Below are 19,236 nucleotides of genomic sequence, written 5' to 3'. Positions count from 1 at the left end.
TACCGCGCGTAAATGCAAGAATCCAGGGGGAGGGGAGCGGAGCGCTGCCCCAGTCCGGCGTCCGCGGGAGCCGGGGCAGTACTGGTGCGCCCAGCCCTGCATCCCGGAGCGACAGCCCGAGAGATGCTGCTGTGACTTGGTTCTGCGCTGGGAAATGAACGGCTCCGAGCCCCCACCCCCGTCTCCTCCCTCCCTCCTCCTCTTTCCCCCTCCCCCGTGTCCTGCGGGGAGGCGGGTTTAAGGTGGGTCGTGTGGCCGCGGTAACTTTCCTAACAGAGCCAAAGAGGCGGCCGGAGTCCCCCGCAGCAGCATCGCCTCCCTGTCCTGGGCAGCGGTGCCAGTGCGGTGCACCCGCGCGAGCGGCCCTGGCTCGGCCGTTGCAGCCCGGGCTGCCGCTCGCCGCCTCCCGCCGCCGCCTCTCGCAGCGTCGCGCTGCCGCCGCCGCAGCCCCACGGATCGGCCCCCACGACGGGGCTTCGGCCCCGGATCCCGCCGAGGTAGGTGCGCAGTCGGGACAGGGGCTGGGCGCTGCGGGGGACGCGGCGCCGAAGCCCCTGGGTCTGCAGCTGCGGCCCCCCACGCCCCGTTTGTTCCGGGCGTTGCTGCTGCTGCGGGGCAAGGAGCTTCCTCTGTACCCTCTGGCTGCAAGGGAGGAAGCCCCCTTCCCTGCTCCTCCCGGAACTGCCCAGGCATCGAGGACAACCCGGGGGGAGGCAGTCGCCCTCCAGCCTCCCGTTTCTGTCCCTTCCCTCGATCTTTCTTTGGGTTCTCGTTGGTGATTTTGGAAGTGCTGATCTAGGAGATGTGTGCGTGGGTGAAATCTTACGGCTTTATTAGGACTCTCCCCTCTCAGCGCTTCTCTCAGAAACCGCCCCCCCACCGCATGGTTTACTGGGGTGTTGTGTCGGCACGAACTTTCTTCTGGTTGCAGGAGGCAGATTTGGTCCCTGTGTATCCCCGTCCGTGGGCTGCTGCTCTGCGCGGGTGAGCGGAGTCTCGGGCTGCGCCTCCGCTGTCGGGTTGTAGCAGTTTCCCTTGTCTGTACTTAGCAGGGCTCCTGATGAAAAGGGTTGTTTTTGGGATAAGGAGAGGCACAGGGTGAGAAGTTGTAGGATGCAGTGTGTAAGTGATGCCTGTTTCTTGAGGCTGGGGAGCTGGTGGAATCACTCTCACTGGTGCTACTCGCTGCCAAACATTCCCTTTTGCTTAGGAAGGACTCTGGCCGCCCTGCCAGATGGCTCTTAACAAAGAGAGAGAAGTTTGGGAGTGTCAAGATATCAGCTCCCAAATAAAATGCTCACCTGACATCCTCAGGTGACAGCACAGAGTTTTGATGTCTATGTTTATTAATATTCAGCTGCAAGCACCGGGCATCTGGTTGGCCCGGAGAGGTGGGCAGAGGATCAATATTTTGTGAAACCAAGGCAGCCGTCTCTCAAAGTATCACAGGGCTTGGAGATTTAAATAACCCCCTGTGATCACTAAATACTGTGAAGGCTGGCATTAGCCCCCGTTCCCCCCCTCATCCCCAGCAGAAAGAAAGTCCAGAGTTAACTAAAAGGAAGCCTACAGTTCATATGTTTATGACCTCCTGGTTTAGAACATAAATAGGTAGCATATGAATTATGAATTAATTAGAATGCAGTACCTGTCTACCTTCCATATCCCGTCAAATGGGGGAGACCCTTGCCCACCCCCACCCAAAATATTACCTGTATTTTGGTAATGGAAATATCGAGTCAGGTGATTGGATGTTATGTCTCTTAATTTCACATTACAGGGCTGAGTAATTTTGTGGAGATTTCTTCTGGGATAGCCAAGTCTCAGTTTGAATCCTTCCCATTCTGTTAGATTTCTCTTAGAGTGCAGCCAGAGCTTTTCTCTCTGTTTGGACCTTCCTTACATGTCCACTTTGTTATTAAATCCCACAAGTTTTTCTTCGCAGACTAATGTCTGATAGATGGATTCCTTTATGTGTGTTGCCTGGCTTATAGTAGTGCTAAGTAAAGGCAAGTGAACCAACCAACCAGTCTCATCGTAGGATATGATTTTATGTGATCTTTTACAGACTGATGATCAGGTCTTGCAAAAGCTGATGAACAAGTTTACATTCATGGGAGCTGGTCTGGAGTCTATTAAAGTTAGTGTGAGGCACCTGAATTGGCTTTGCATTAGAACAATAAATACTAATAAGCACATATGTTTAAGGATAATGGTACATGCTTGCAAAATTAGTTTCAGTGCAGGTACAGGAGTTCTTATTTGTCACTAACATTTTCTGAAGGCTTCTTCAATGGGCAAACTGTTGAACTTTTCTTTCTGCTTCGTGTTAATATCTGAGTAAATTTGTTACAGAATTGCAAAAGTTGAAAAGGTGAAAGTGTTTCAGTGTTTCAACATATGAAACATTGAAAATGGTGGTGTGGTCACTATGTGGTTTTCAAAATAAAATTTCAATGTCTTTCTTTCCAGTCATCTGGTCATCCACTTCATAAAATTTTATAGTTTTAATAAAAAAAAAATCTGGAAGTAAAATATACAATATTAGAGATGCATTATGCTGCTCCTGTTTTGTAGTCATTGAAAAAAGACTAATTTTATCTCTTGTTTTACGATTAAAAATACATTAATAGTCAGAAGTATCAAACAGAAGCCTGTGTTTTCTCTTAATAAGTTGCAAGTCTGTAAGCATATTTACTATGAATGGGTCATTCAGCCATTTTTACTTTGAATAATCCATCGTTCTTTAAATGCTAGGCAGCAGAATTAATATTTAAGCAAATGCATACAGCAAAACTATAAATCTCTGAAAACAGTTAATTATGTTGGAACTGTGAATGTACCTTCAAGTACAGGCTGTATAAACTATTTCTCTGTGGTGTGATCGCCATTCCTGCAAACCTTTTATCCTTCTCTGTGAAATCATTTCTAATTCTGTGCTCCCGTAAAGTATGTGCTTAGTTATTGTTTTCAAAACCATGTGGTTTGATCTACTATTTAAACGTAATATTTATGATACTACTTCGGTTGCTCAGCTTAAAAAGAGATGTGCTGCATACCATTGCCTATTAAAAAGCTTCTATATAATTACTACTTTTTGCAGTACTGCTGTGCAAATCTCTGGGGTGGAAATTTAAATGGAGGCTTTATACAGTTCACAGTTACTTTATATAAAAGCTATAAGCTCTTTTTTTTGAAACGTGGGGGCTGCAGGCACTGGGGAGTGTGTAAGTATGGTGCCTGCATTAGTTTTTACATTTTAATTATTGCAACATGCATACTTGCCATTGGCCTTCATGTACTTCCTGGTGCATAGAGGGTCTGTCTGTGGTGGGTTCCCACAAACTATCCATCTGTACCACTTTGGGTTTGAATTACCTGTTTACACACTTAATTCTTATTTTCATTTTATGAAAATGTGTCAATTCTTGTTGCATCTTGCAGAGGAGTGCTAGAAGGCATGGGTTTCCTTACACATACATATCTGTGCAAAAGAAAGTGTGACACTACAAGAGTCAGTCTAGTTCCAATTCAAAGCCAAAGTCACTGGGAATTTCTCTACTGATGGTGATGGAGTTCAGACCGTGCTGTAGTTGCAGTTAGGACTCGGATCTCACAGTCATCTAAGGGTCTCCAGGGTATCCTGCCTGGTCTCTAGTTGCTGCTCCAACAGCATTCAGTTGTCCTGTGAGACACATGTTGTATCTAGTGCCCAATGCAGATATCTTAGTGTTCCTCAGGTTTCTCAAACAGCACTTGTCATCCCTGTTGAGGCAACGGGAGTCCTTCTCTGCCTGTCTCACATATTACTAAAAATGACTAATATGTAAAACCTGGGACCAAGGAAATTATTCACGATGGTAATTGTAACTAATGAGATACCCCTAGAAAGGGTTGTTCAGATGTTAATGGAAAAGATTAAAAAAATTCAACCTCATTGTTCTGTACTGTGCAGGCTGACCATGCTGCAGTAGCGATTGGTACTTTCCTTTGCACAAAACTGATTGAAACCTCAGCGAGGAAGTTCTGTATGTTAAGGAGAGAGAGATGAAAAAGCTTGTAGAAAATTAGAAGAGCTACTCTCAAAGGAGACAAATCCCAGATAGAATCACTTTTTAAGATTGCCAGATGAATTCAGCTATGTGATACTTCTGTGTGATTCCTGTGAGTGATGTACAATTGGTGTATACATATACAGAGGATAAATTTTATTTAAAGTTTACAAAATGTGATCCTTAGCTTAGGAATTAATGATTATGTACCCATTCATGAAAAGATGATATTCCATGCCCTTGGGAAGATCAGACTGGGTAGCTATAAAACAGTGGGCTATAGCCCAGACAGTCTAAAGTATTCAGTTAGGATGTCCAAAGACAAGTCTAGAATTCTCTAAGTTAAGTGTGCTTACAACCACTTGTGTATTAACAGTAGTGCTAAGCCCTTCAGGCCATTTCTCCTATCTGGCTGCTGTTCTGAAGGCAAAATACTGAAATTTGTATGAAAGCTTCTTTCAGAGAGCGGGAGAGAGATAAAACATGAAGGTCACTACTTAGCACACTCACAGAAATACAGCAGGAAAGAAGAGCACATCCAACTTGCACCAGATTGTAAACAAGACCACAACTGGTAGGCCTAACTTTTTCTTTTGCAGTAAGAACTGGTACTGAGAATTTCTCCTAGTAACAACCTGGCTATATAGGCTGGTGAACGAGCAGGGCATGAAGCTGAAATCGGGTTCACTGCTAGAGATACGCTTTGCATGGAGGAGGAGTAAGGTGCAGTAGCTGAGTGAAAATAGTTCTATGCTCAAATTCATAAACTTAATTTTCTAGGTTTTTCAACCTAAAGCGTTTGATGAGCACTAATAGTCACTCTGAAAAATGTCTTAAAGGGTTAAAATGGCACCAGAGAACTGCCAGAAGATGACAGCTTGAAGGTTAGCCAAGTGTGAAATTTGTGAACAAATCCTTTTTTTTTTTTTTTTTTGTGTCCCTCATGTAACTGGTAGATTTGAGTGGAAATGAGTTCAGGCTCTCTTAAGTTCAGATATGCTGCTGAAGTTTTCTGTAACCTTTTTTCTTGGATTCCTTGTTAAGATGTAAACTTTTGCTAACTTCCTGTTTTTATCACATCTTAGGTTACATGATTGTTTGCAAGGTTTATGGAGTGTTGTAAACACATAAAAATCTGCTTTCTCTAGAACAAAGAAGGTGGGAAAAAACATAGAGAAACTGTAAGATGGAGTAGTGGAATTCACAGTTGCCTCCTTAAGGGGCCAAACCAGGAAGATAAATTAAAAGCTCCAAAGCTCTTTAGTTAAAGGATATAACCTATTTCTATATATTGTATGGCTAGATAAGGTGTTTTGGGAGCATATTCTACTTCTTCATAGGGTTTGCATTTCTAATACTCACATCTGTTTTTGAGACAGATATTCGAATAGGAAAAACTGTCATTTGACACAACTATTTTAAGAGCCTTTAAAGGTTTTTTGAGGATTTGGTATAAATATTTGTCCTTTTTTTTTTTTTACCAGCATAAAACATGGAAGTATACGGATATAAAGCCAGTGTAAGCATGAGGAGAATCAAGTTCTTTATCATGCTTTTAAAATCTACCAAGTGAGGGAAGCATGGATGATTTGTAAGTAGTCGACTGGCATATGGTACCATTACGATAACATCATGTTCACAGCACTTTCCAGATTGATATACAACCTTTCTAAAATAAGCTCAGTAGAAAAAGAAAAAAGAATGTCAAGTCATTTAGCAGCCAACATGCTTTTGGTAGCAGCATAGGACACTGGTAGGTGACTTCACTGACACTCAGTTTGTCAAATGAATTGTGCATCATAGTCTAGTACCTACTTGACAGGCAGTCACTCCAGAAAATTGCCATTCTACTTTGCACACTGGGGTCTGATTCGTGCTTTCTTAATTCACAATGAAATGCTGTGTTCATTTTCATTCCATGCAGTCTTGGCAAAGTCATGGAGGTTAGCACAAGGTATAGAATTTGTTTCTCAGGAGGAAGTCCAGTATTAATCCCTTTGTTAGCAGTATAACGAGAAAGGCTGGGGTTATCTGGGGATGGAGACTGAATTATACTCTAGTTCTGGACAGAAATATCCAGACTTGAGATTGAAACTGTCTCATTGACATGCTGTGTCATTTATGGTTCTCAAGGAACGGTAAAATCATAAATATTCTTAGAAGCAGGAGCCTTGACAAGACAAACTATGGCAGTGTTTCACTATTCAAAGGGGTTTTATCTACTTGCCACAGCTAGCTTAATTCTATTAAAGAATTAAAACAACGATACTTTATATGACATTATTATAGCATAAATTATACTTTTGTTTGCCTTCATTTAAATGTAAAAGCTGTAAATATCACTTTAAAGAAATACTGTGATTAATTTGAAATCATATTAAATTCTGTGTGTTAAAATGGATAAGGCAAATCAGAACCATTAAAGTTATAACACCTACCATTTCTCAAACTTAGTAAAAATGTCCAATGCAGGAATGTTCTTCATCCCTTCTCCTCATTCCCCACCCCCTTTTTTTTGTGTGCATATTTCGGGTAGGTATTTTGTCAACCAAACAGAGCCAATCAGTTATTTTATAGATACAATTCAAGCATCAGAAAATTTACTTCTCAGTGTTACTATGCATTGCCTTCTGCAAAACACCATGTGACTAGTCATGCACTGAAATGCTAAAGAAAGAAGAGTTTTATACCAGTGTTTATTTGCAGAGAGATTAGACATTTGGAGGCTTGTTTTTGCAGATGGTATCACCTTTAGGATTAATTGCCTTCTGGATATGATGCCTGCCACCCTCCTCCAAGGAAGTCAAGGTAGTCCTTGGTAGTCTACCAGTCCTCGAGCTGGACTAGCAGACCAGACCAGGCATCGTAAGTTTTGGATTACTCAAATCTGGCGAGATTAATCCCACCCTTTCATAATAATGCCTAGTTTCTATTTTACTTGTGAAGAAAGGTAAAAAGACTAAAAACTATTGTAAATGAATGAATGAACAAATTTAAAAAATATCATTTGTAACTCTGAACATTAATTTAGATATGATGGATCTTGATAGCTATAGTGTTAAAGCAGGACAGAGCTGTGTATACAGTGATGTTTTTGCTGTTTTACTATAAACTTTCCCTGAAATAGGATTTTTGGATGTAGCCCTAGCTATTACCAGCAGATGTTATAATAGGAAATAACATTGTACTTAGTTACATAGAATTTTGTTTTGAGGAGCCAAGTATAGTAACTGCAGTCACTGACTAGAACTACTAATAATGGCTTTTCCAGAAGACTGCAAAAAACTTGAAAAAGAAATACTCCAACAAATCAGTCTTCTTTAGTGGTGGTAAGTGTAAATTACAGTGAGAAGTTCTTTTGGTTTGGAGTCTTTGGTGCCATTACAGCTGTCGTTAATTATGTATTGTGTGTTTTAAAGGAAAGACATCAGTAGCCTATCGGATATATTTGCATATTAATTGAGGATTGATTAGATGCAGTCTCTGCAGTGAGGGCTGCTGGGAGTAAGTCACAGAAATTACAACAGTGGTAGATTATATTTACAAAATATTCATTTATAGTAAATAATGATGGTCAAATACACAGATTTGTATGCTGCAAATGCGAGGAGACTCATTTGCTTGGTACTGCCTGTTGCAGGAGATCCATGAGGTTGTTACGTAGCACTGGGTTATAAACTGGGCAGAAGCTGTGATTTATGTAAACTGAGATCTGTCCAATGACAAAATACTGTCTGCTGTTTGTGGTCAAAAGATAGCAAAGTATCAGTTAACAAATGAATGCAGTGGGTGCTCTTAATACTTGAGACAGCTGCTATGTACATTCCAATCCATAGGAATTTTGAAAAGTTTTATTTTTCTTAATCTTTCTTTCTGGTTTATATTGTACCACTCTGGCTGATAAAGATGTAAATGAAATTTATTTCTCAAAATATGTTCCGTGGGATTGTTTGTGGATGGTCTGAGTGCAGCCTGGAAACTGATCTTGTTCCTCTTGCTCTGATCTGTAAAATGCAAAAAATGTGGGAACCCTGTGTGAGGGGCAAACAATGTTAAACAAGAAAGGCAATGGAAACTATTTTGGTAGGCAGAGGTGTGTGGGTAGGAAAGATACAGAAAGTTACTTATAGGTAGAAAAGAGCAAGAAAAAAAAACATAATTAGGAAAATAAACAGGAGAGGACAAAGAAACAACTAAATAAAATTCAGCAACAGATAAAAGGCTCACCCAGACATTACTGAGTTAAATGAGAATGTTAAGGTGAGGAATCAGATCTGTGTGTGGTGTGCAAAATCCTTTTGCTTGACAGAAAAAGAAAGAGAGACAAAGAGAAACAGCAGGATGTTGCTGTGCTGATTAACGTCCAGCATTTAACTCTGATGGTTTCTAGATAATTCAGGCATCCTCCTAATATTTTTAGCAGATGTTCCCCCCCCTGCTCTCTTATTTTTCTGCAGGTCTGTCTTTTGTCTTATCCTGCCTTTTAGGCTTTGTTTAAGGATTGAGTTTTCTGCTCGAAGGGCAGCTTGGTAGAACATTAAGCAGAGGACAATTTTAGGGTCTGTCTTCTCTATGTAGTAAAGAGCTAAGTTTAGGTTTCTTCTGTATGCAGACATTCAAAAAAAAAAAAAGGAGACCTACTTAAAATAATCTGCACTGGAAGCAGAATATAGACTAGTAGTTCTGTTGACTTTTGTAAAAGAAACATGTTTGCACAGGTACTCTGGAATGAAATAGGCTCTGACTTTCGTAACGCAACCTACCAATGTGCAGACTACTGAAGGAGGAGGCAAATATGTATTCTGAGCTTGCAAAAGTGCTCTTGTGGTGTAAATGTTAGTAATGCAGCACACTGCATTTACTTGAAGGGATACATAAATGTTAGGATCTGATTATTATATCCTGCTGAATTGTGCTTGAAACAGCACCCAGAAAGGGGAAGGACTGGTGTCTCAGTGCTACTTTTCCACTTCGGGATGGAATGTGGCCTCAATTTGGCCACTGATGTAAAATTGTTGCAAAGACCCTGCTGCCTGTGTGCTCCTACTCCACCGAGGACTGCTACCCACCTGCCTGGTATTCTCCAAGTTTGTCTGTGTCTGGCTTCAGTAGTGCAATCCCCAGCTGCCTTTCAGTTGTGGCTTTCCAGTTGGTGGGGTTTTTTGTTTGGTTGGTTTTTTTTGAGGATCTGGTAGTCAACAGACACCCCATTGGTGTTTGTACTAATGCGAGTTTGCAGGTTTACTGGTGACAGCACCGAAAAGAATAAGTAGGGGGGGGGTGAAAGGAATTCAGCTTAATTCTGGAAGAGGAAGTAGTACAAAAGGAGGACATAAAACACTGAGAGGACAATATTTGGGTATGTAGATGTATTTTTAGGCATTTACAGGTTTCAAAAAGCTAGGAATGTCATCATAAAAAACAAGGATGTAATCTTAAAAAACTCCAAGGATGTGGAATCTCCATCTTTGGAACCTCAACACTGTCCTGGGCAACTAGCTCTCAGTGGCTCTGCTTGAGTGGGGGCATTAGATCAGATGACTTCCAGAGATCCCTTCCAACCTTAACCATTCTGTGACTTTGTGAAATTGGGATGAATTAAATACTTAACAGTTGGCACTGAAAAGTGAGCAGACCTGCCCAGTATTCTTTCGTGAATGCTGAATTCACTAGAAGACATTGATAGTGGTTTCATTAATGCTTCTGGGTTATTTGGGCCCTTTTTGATTTGTTTGTTTTTTTCTTTTTTCAATTGCCAACAGAGAGCATTATACATTTGTTAGCACTGGCTTTATTTCAGTGAAGCCATTTAGTACCATTGATTCTTTTTACATATAGGTTACCTTTTTGGTTTAAAAGTGGTTCTTTTCCATATTCTGGGGTACTTGCATACCGCTTGCTTATTACATTGCATGGGAAAAATAAAAAGCAATATAAAGTCTTAACTCTTGCATTAGAGTTCTGGAGAAGAAATAGTGCAAGTCAGTATGCATAAAAATATCACTGTTAGGAGGCGATGCTGTAAATTATAAGCTTGACTCCTTGCGTGTGGGGGTTTGTACATCTGCCCTCATTAATCACTCTGGTTAGTAGTGTGAAGAATGCAGTCTTAAAAATTGATGTCACTTCAGGTAAATTCTTAAGCCACAGTGAGAAATATCTTATGAGCAGATATGATCCCCGTTTAAACCATCTGATCCACTCAAAGAGAAAGCAGTGTTTGAGTGTGTGCATTTCATACTGAAACCCCAGCTGCTAATCAGATTCTTTCTTTCTAGCTAATGTCTTGGACATCTGTGTATGAGTTAAAAGATGTCTTGTGTTGCATGTTGCCTGTCATAAAAAAAAACCCCAACTTTGATACAAATAAGTATTTTCTTGCATTCACCTAGTTGGTTGTTATTCATTACATATATGTATGAATTCATAATGGACAAAGAATTCTTCTCATCTAGCTAAACCTCATTATTCAAAGGCATCAGATACCGGACTGTTTGGAAATAGGATAATGTGTTCTTCATGCCATTCTCCTTTATACTGTAGTATTCTTTTCTTTAATTGTACACAAAACTTAAATCTGTACAGTATGCCCAAAATATAATGTAGCCTCTGTGTTGCTTACTACTATCTTGTAACATACATTCATAACTTTGCTGTATGAAGGACATGACCTTTTTATTTTTGGCCTCTATCAGAGCTGAGTTTCAAACGTGAACTCAAACTAAGTCCACAATGATGGAAAGTGCTAGCAGCTGGGATATTCAACTGCAGTGAAGTCTTGCTGTTCTTTTGAAGATGAGACTTTCGTCAGAGATATGTAGGACAGTAAGTTTTTTAGGACAAACAGTTTCTTTGGATGGCCTTCGTTCTACTTGAGACCTTTGAGCACTTTAGTAAATTTAATATTAAGCAATAAATGTTATGATTACTGTTGTTTATTGGATAAATCTACTGCCAGAAAAAGAAATGTGCTACAGAATCAGGAAAGGTGAAGCCAGTTCTTGGCTTTGTCAAAGACTGCCTATAATATCAGTGCCTTCTATTTTCTGGGAATACTAATGCTCCTGATACTTTTTAAAAAAATCTTAACATACTTAAAGAGTGCTCCAAGATCCTGTGCAAAGTTCTTGTGAGTATGCATCTGTATGCATCTCTAGGCAAATTAGTCTTGCATTACCTATAGACCAGTCTACCCTGGTCATTTCCCTTAATTTTTTGGATGTTGCTGCTGCCAGTTGCTATTAAGTCCAAAGCCAGTTAGTTGTTGCTGTATTTTGTGCAATTGGTTGATAATAATTTCATTCCAGAAGACCCGATTATATATCAGTTTTGTCATGTATCTGAAGTCTGCTTGAAAATAAAGTGGATATGTAAGCAAACTTTTATTGTCTGCTAAAATCATATTGGATTTTCCTTTTAATTTGTAATCATGCAGAAGCCTTTCTAAAAAGGAAAAAAAATGTTGGGAGCAGGTTTTTAGGTCATCTGTGGCAGCATTGATTCTACTCAAATTACTGCAAAAGATGAAAACACACAAAATAATTTTAATTATTTAAAATATTGCTTGCTGTGATAGAATTGTAAGATACATGCATCACTTTTCTTCAGATGGGATAGGGTCTAGTTTTGAACCAGTGTTTGAGGTTAGCTCTCCAGATGTTTGCTGCTTCTGTTTACACTCATGTAAGTGATTAACAGCCTAACCCAAAACCAACTGAAGTCAATGGGTGTGCTTTAAAGGAATCAGCAATTGGGGCTAAATAAGTAGTGCACTGTGTTTGTAAATGATACTCATAGTGTTATTCAAATATGTTTAAATCAAATAAGATTCTGTGGCCTGGTATAACAAAACCCGAAAAACCACAAACGAAACTACTTGAAAGCAGCATATATTGAAACCCTCAAATGCATTTCTAAATATGTAAATTCTGTTAAAGTCACATTTAGATCTATGTTTCCTTAGTTAGGCCACTTCCGCACAATACATGCTCTGCTAATCAATATCCAAATAGAAAGAAACTGAACTTGTAAATGATGAGGCACTCCTTGGGTTTCTCCACTTACTCCCTAAAGCTTCATGTCAAATAGAGTAGGCAAATCTTCACATCTAAATAATTCATCTGCAAATGGTGGGAACAAGAGGAGGAGAAAAAAAAAAAGTTGTTCCATGCTAAAATACAATAATGCATTAAAATTAATCAATTTCCTCCTGCTGGGGAACAATCATTTAGAAAACATTTTAATTACCAAAACTGAATAATGGGATCAGTATTTTTGAGAAGGTTGGATTCACCCTACTGAGCGCTGGAGAATCCTCTTCACAGGAGCCCATAAAAACATTGCTGTTTTCAAGTTGCTACTTTCAATCATAGTACTTCTGGGGAGAAATCTGATTTTTTCACAGCAGCTTTTAAGGAAAATGTCGAGTGGACAGCAGGCATGTGTTAACTGTGCTGTGCCCAGAGCACAGCTTTGCATGCACACTAGCATATCTTTTTTTCTCTTGGATGAGAATTTACTGTGCATTACTTAACGCATATCTGAAGTCAAATTTTCAAGCCAAAGTGTTTGGCTGCAACAACAGACAATGTTGTAATGTAATGTTGTAAAAATAGCATTCTTGTGTCTATATTCAGCCTAGCAATGAGTAGAAACTTGCAGAAATAAGACGGCCTTGTCCATTGACTTGGCTAGAAGTGGTGTTCAAGGAGAATGTTCATGGTTATTACATTAGGTATAATGACTTTGAGTTTCAGAATTTGCCATGGAAGAGCCTCTTTTTCCTTCTTTGATGCACAAGTCTTGGTCTCCAGCTCTGATTTCATGGACATTTGTCAGAAATCTGAATGTTAATCGGAGACATGACGCACTAATTGTACAGCATATGGTGACCTCCAAGGAATAGCCACTACCTGGCCATCTGGGAAAGCTGTAGGAGACTGTAATAGAAAAATGTGTTTGTAGCAGAAGTTTTTTCACATTTATGGGATATATTTTAGTCTAAAACATTTTATGTCACTTATAATTTTTTTCCTCTATTAAACTGTGGAATCTTTGCTTTTTCATAGATACGGCACGGCAGGCACATAGTCATGTTTACTAATTTTGCTTAGCTTTCTGTGGGAGATGGATAACGCTCATGCAGAGATGTGGCTGATACTGTTTAATGTCTGAATCCTGACAGCAATGCCTTCTCATAAGTCCTGCAACTGAGGTGCTGTCTCTTTAAGGATATATTTCACAGTAAGATGACAAAAAATTTTGTATAGCATATGTTTATACTGAGGCCAAGTGAGAACTGGTCTTAGAGTATGTATTAGTCATGGGAGGGAAGCCATTGTTTTGCAAGGATGTATTGTAACTTTTCTTTCACAACGCTGGACACTGGTCAGCAAAACAGTTAGTTAAATGACTACCTGGGTGCCCAATGAAGATTTAGTCACATTAAACTTTCAAGATAAGCATACACTTAACAACTTGGCTGAAGCTGCCCTGCATGAATTTCAGGAAATTTTACATTGACTGGAATCTTCAGTGTGTGCTTAGAGTAAGCTTGTATCTCAATACTTTGCTGAATCAGGATATTAAGTTTGCAAAGAAAATTATAATAGATTCACTGAGAATGTTGTAAATCTTTACGTTCACAGTAGGGCACACAAGCAAAGCTGAATATCCTAGTAATAAAAGTACCTTGTAACTTGTGGAATGAACAAAATTCCCAAAATGGTTATTACACGTTGTATTTTCTGTTTTGGATTATTGAAATAGAATTACTGAGAATTAAGTTGTATAAAAGGCATTTTCCTTTTTATTTTCATAATTATTCTGTCATCCACATAAAACTTTTTCTGTCTTGAAATGGTCTTGGTTGGTACTGAAAATTGCTGTAGGATAAATAAAACCAGTCTAATTGAGATTCATAAATCCACTTTTTAACAAGTACAATTAGGAATAGTTATTAGAGACCAGCTGGAAAACATTAGGGATAAAAATCTACCATAGGAGGTTTTTTATGTGTTTGAAACATTGTTTGATACCAAAACCTAAATTAGATCACCGGAGAAATGAACCTGCTATTTAAAATCTAATTTGTACACAGAAAGTTAATTCTGAATATTCCTATTGATAAAAAATTTATTATTAGGTCTTGTTAAACTGCCTGGTTTTAATGGAAGTCTGACTTTTACAATGCTTTTCCTATAATTAAAATTTGAGAAGTAGCAACTTGATTATATTGAATGCATTTGTGTCCGGTGGCTGTGTCATAAACTTTGGTGCTAGTCAATTCTATTCTCTATTATGATTTTTGAAAGTAGAGAAGTTTATTTGGCCTAATCCCAATGCAATTCAATTCAAAAGAATTTTCAGTTAGTGCGTTTTGGATTAACATTTTAGGAACCTAAGCACAGATTTTCAGGCAAATTAGCACACAGCTTGACACTTGGGGAGACAGGAAAGAAGGAATTCACTAAGACTATCTCCCACTAAGGAACTCTATACCAGAATGTAACGACATAGCAATGGCAACTAGTTTATTATTCCGTCTTCAGCTGCAGCAGGTAGCAGTGGCAAGCCTACAGCAATACTTCCCTGAATATTCTAATTTACTTTTCCTGGGCACTTTCTACGGTTGATGCAGAGAAAGAGGCTATTCTAGTGGCTGAGTTGGAACAGACTTGTTTTTTGATATTGTGTGCAATCCTGCAGACCAGCCTTTTTAAACTGGAGTTTGTCTTTTTCTGTTCCCTTGTTACTAGCACGACTTCCACAAACACTTCAATATCTAAGACTCAAGTGTTTCAATTCTTCTAAAAAAAGAGCTTTTGAGAAAATATATTTATTTATTAAGAATTGATGAATATTATGTTGGCTATATATAATACACAATCACTGCTCAATAGAGGAAATTATGATACATGGAAAATACTTTCTCAAACTTATAGTTGAGTTTTCACTTTACTCCTGTTGCAATTTGGGCTTTATTTTGGAAGTGTTGTTGCAACAAAGAGAGAATGCTTTTAGCATAATAGAACTGAGTGTCTTAAAACAGCATCTCATCTGTCAACTTTGAATTTTTTCTTCTTATTGGTGGTTAATTGTATTTCCCTCCTGGAAAATTGGACAAATCAACGTAAATGAAAGAAGATTATTATTATTTTTTTAGGATAAATAGGTAAACACTGTTAGCAATAATAAGCCATCTGTGAACAATACAAATCAAGGATGTAAATTCACTGCAGTCAAATGTTTTACACCATTGATAGATTTGACACATTTATTACTCATCTAATTAAATTGTGCATGCAGAGCAGGCAGGAACCTAACAATGTGTGCAGATGTCAAATGGGTATTTAGTACACTTCTGATTAAGATCAGCTAGTTTACATCACACTGTGTTGATTTGTTATGATCAAACAAAACATATTCAATAGAAAATAAAATGATTTAGCCAAATTCTGTTCTATGTAAACCCAGTGGTTTTACTGGGGTCATGTGGGTGGAAATGGCAGGAGTTGTCAGGTGTTCTCTTCTGCGGCACTTGTTTGGCTAGCAGATGCTGGCATTGAAGCTAACGCAGCATCGGAGGAGTGGTACTCAGGGAAGTGAGGCTGTATCTGTGGGACGCCCTATAGCAATACCGCAGGGAGTCTTGAGTTTGGGTACAGCAGTTGCTTGACAGAATTTAATGGCAAGTGGTACTTATATGGTCAGGTTAGAGTGTCACAGTACTTTGGAGATTAGAGATCAGTAAGATGCCAGGGAAGCTGGTGAGAAAGGCCAAACTCTACATGAATTATGTGACACTTTGTGTTTAAATAATCTTTGTAACAACAGGACTATGGAGGTAGACAGTAGAGCTTTTTCAGTTTCCGTTTTATTTGCACAAAGCCCAATCCCCACTGCCTCTTTTGTTCATCTGCTTTTCAAATACCTGCAACAACAATCAGTTATGTAGTGGGTAGGAATTAGGCTTTCTCCTTTTTGTCAGTTCACTCCTACAACCTTTTCCATTGTGAAGTATAAGCAAAGGGAAAGAGCATCTCTCTGTCTCCTTTGAGAAGCACAAGGCAATTGGTTCCAATGTTGCTTCCCTCTGGTTTGCCGCAAAGAAAGGGAAAGTTGAGTATTCTTTTAGCTGGCTTTTGTCTATCTGCATGTATAAATCAGTTAAAGCCTTAGGCTGAGTGACATACAATTCACAAGGAAGAAGAGTGCAGGACAGCAAAAAACTTGTTTATCAGTTTTTTTCCTGCCCAACTTTATGAATTGGGTTACCACCTAGGAAGGTGGGTTTATTTGTTATATAATCAAATTGGGTTTTACTTAGTCCAGAGCCATTTATTTGAGGCAATTAATTACCATTTGTTATTCCTTCCAAATTTACTTTTTAAAGAATTGCATTGCCAGGGGCATTCTATTTTTGGCAAGATTAGCGTAGTGTCAAGATGGGGTACACACATCCATATGTGTCAAATCCCTGCAGAAGCCTACTTGATTCCTTGTGGAATCCTGTGAAGGCAGTCAGCACAAGGATAAATACCAGGGAAAACCTGTGCTTGCTAATAATGAAAAGTGTAGATGTAAAGGCTTTGCTCATCAAGCTTAGAGTTGGCTGAAACTCCAGAAAGTGGAATTCTAAATGTAGAGATTTCCTGATTCCCAGTCCTTAATTCTCTGTGATATATGGCACTGACTGACTCAGAAGAGAGTTTCAGAGACCTGCAGTTGGGACTGTTGGGGGCTTGTAACAGGAAAACTGGTATTTAGGATTCTATCCCAAACCAGCTGGCAGTCAGTGGCATACCAAGACGTTGTGCTGCTCTCAGTCCACTCCGTGTATAAATGGGCAGATATAAGATGCTTTAGCGGCATATTTTAGCTCAGCATCAGAGCAATAGGCCAGAAAATAGAATGTAGATTTTTAGATGACTGTGATTAGTGCTTAAGAAGAATAATCACAGATTTCAGAACATTTGGAGATAAAAGAAATAGTTTCTGGTGACTGTGTTTTGTTTACTGCATCCATGACTATCAAGGTATCTAGTGGGATTCCAGGCTTTTTGATTACTTTGAGCTGTGACTTCTTGAGAGTGTATGAATTGGCTTGGTTTACTGGACTGTGTCTGAAACAATGGTCTTCCTTTCTGGCCTTGCAGGCACTGAAAAGCAGATTGCTGGCAAGAAGTTGATAACATTTTAGTTTATACTAGTATGCTCTTTTAGAGCGAAAAAGCTGATGTAATTCAACAAGACACCATTAACTTCAGCAAATTTAAACCACTACTGTAAGAAAGCATGAAACTTATCCCATGATTTGATTTTGCTGCTGTATTCTCAATCTGGTTAGGAGATAACTTGATAATGTTTTCCAGTCAGCTTCAAATTAAATGCAAAATCTTTGTTGAACTCAATAACTTCTAACTTAGAAATAGCCAGAAACACCCACCCCTGCGTGTCCTGTGCTTGGAGGAAATTTGTGCCTTGTAGAAGGGCCACGTTTTGGGCTGCTGGTAAAAGAATGTACTATGACTTTGTTTCAGAAAATAGACTAATTTTAATCTGAAATGCTGAGAATACCTCTCTTAATTCACTTCCTTACAGAAGCTTGCAAAGCATTTTAAGTGTTTCTGACTTTTAGCTTGTCTCCTTTCTATATGAATTCCTAGTTTATTACTGGAAGTTTGTCAACAGAAGTTGTGCATATTCCTATATTGTTTGTGTCTCCAGGCACTCCTTCTAGTGCTGTCACCTTGTGTCCCACATATCCCCTGTGTCCCCGGCCCAGACATTACAATGTTCTTTACAAGTTACGTTTTTGTTCTGGTCTACTTTGATGATTTTACTGCTTCACGGACTTCTTCCATGACTCACAGGAAGTGAGCATTTAGGGCAAAAAGTGGGGAAGTCTTCATTGAAATGAAGACATGTTGAAGGTATTTTACCATTTTTGAGAAGACGGAAGCTTACCTTCCAGTCATTTTCTAATAATATGACGCCAGCTTTAAGCAAGTCCTTCTCTGTATACCTGACAGCAGGTCTTGTAACTAAGTAGTGGTCCACGTAATTGCATGTACCTTGTTTTTGCACTTCTCACCTGTCAATCTTGTTGTCAGTCTATTCCTTCTCTCTTCCTTTCTCAGCTTGGATATGACTTTCCTCTCAAATTTCTCCTTGCTGTTTGAACCCACTCTCAGCAGCATTTCAACAGTGTTGTGGGACCAGTATTTTAATTTGGTTTGTATTACGTGACTGTCAGGCTTCTTTTACTATGTAGCAGTTAAAATGATGAGATGAAAGAGTCCCCCTCGATGTTAGTACCCTTGTTCTTTCACTTGAATGATTGAAATGCCTGTAAGCTGTACTAGGGTGAAGGGAACAAAGGCAGGCATTAATACATCTGCTGTATTTATGAACTAGTTAGAACTGCAGTTTATTGACCATTCAAATTGCTTTTGGTGTAAGATTTCAGGTGGAAACATTTCGTTACTGAAGATCTTGCTCATCTTTGGAGTTAAAACACCCACCCCCCAGCCCACACACCCCCTGCTTTCATTTTATTACAAACTTTATCTGAATAATCAAATTCAGCCCAGTATAAGACATAAGGTCTCTTCTTGCTGTGGCCAAGTTTACATGCATAATTCCTTTTAATGGATTAGTACATCAAGAAGAAAAATATACCACTTGATGCTCTCAAAGACTCAGCTTGAATATTAAAAAATACAGTCCTGTAGTAGGTGTACACGTACGTATCCGTTGTCAGAACATGGAAAAGCATATTTTCAAGTCATTTAAAATACATTAGTCAAACCATATAGGGGTGTACTTGCTGGCTGCATTGACTCATGTTTTTAGGAAACAACTGGTTACTTGGTTATAAATGTAGAGCTGACTGACAAGATGAGCACATAAGATTTACATCATTTATATCTTCTTTTGAAAATTAGGACATTCTTTGTAGGGATAATTTACAGTGAATTATCTTTGAACCATCATCTGAAACCTTGGAATACTTTAAATTATACTGTCCTGGTCATCATTAAGAACTATTTCGTATTGAAATACTCCATTATGTGAGAGAAATCTTCAGGAAAATTACACTCTTGTATAGTTCTTCATGTAATTAGAACAACTGTTCTCAGGTCTGTGAGCATGGGAGTTTAGGGAAAAAATAGGAGATAAA

The 19,236-nt window shown here is 39.0% G+C and overlaps 1 protein-coding gene across 3 annotated transcripts in view; it reads left to right on the top strand.

Moving 5' to 3' along the window:
• The first annotated feature begins 283 nt into the window (after positions 1 to 283).
• Positions 284 to 19,236, top strand: part of MEGF11 (multiple EGF like domains 11) — a 288,733-nt gene continuing 269,780 nt past the window's right edge. For all 3 annotated transcript variants that reach the window (XM_055815691.1, XM_055815687.1, XM_055815686.1), the window contains exon 1: positions 284 to 497. The gene's annotated coding sequence lies outside the window, so the exon portion shown is untranslated. The remainder of the gene's footprint in view (positions 498 to 19,236) is intronic.

The sequence above is a fragment of the Falco peregrinus genome, chromosome 1, assembly GCF_023634155.1.
Source record: "Falco peregrinus isolate bFalPer1 chromosome 1, bFalPer1.pri, whole genome shotgun sequence".
NCBI lineage: Eukaryota > Metazoa > Chordata > Aves > Falconiformes > Falconidae > Falco > Falco peregrinus.
This window is presented reverse-complemented; position numbering and strand designations above follow the sequence as displayed.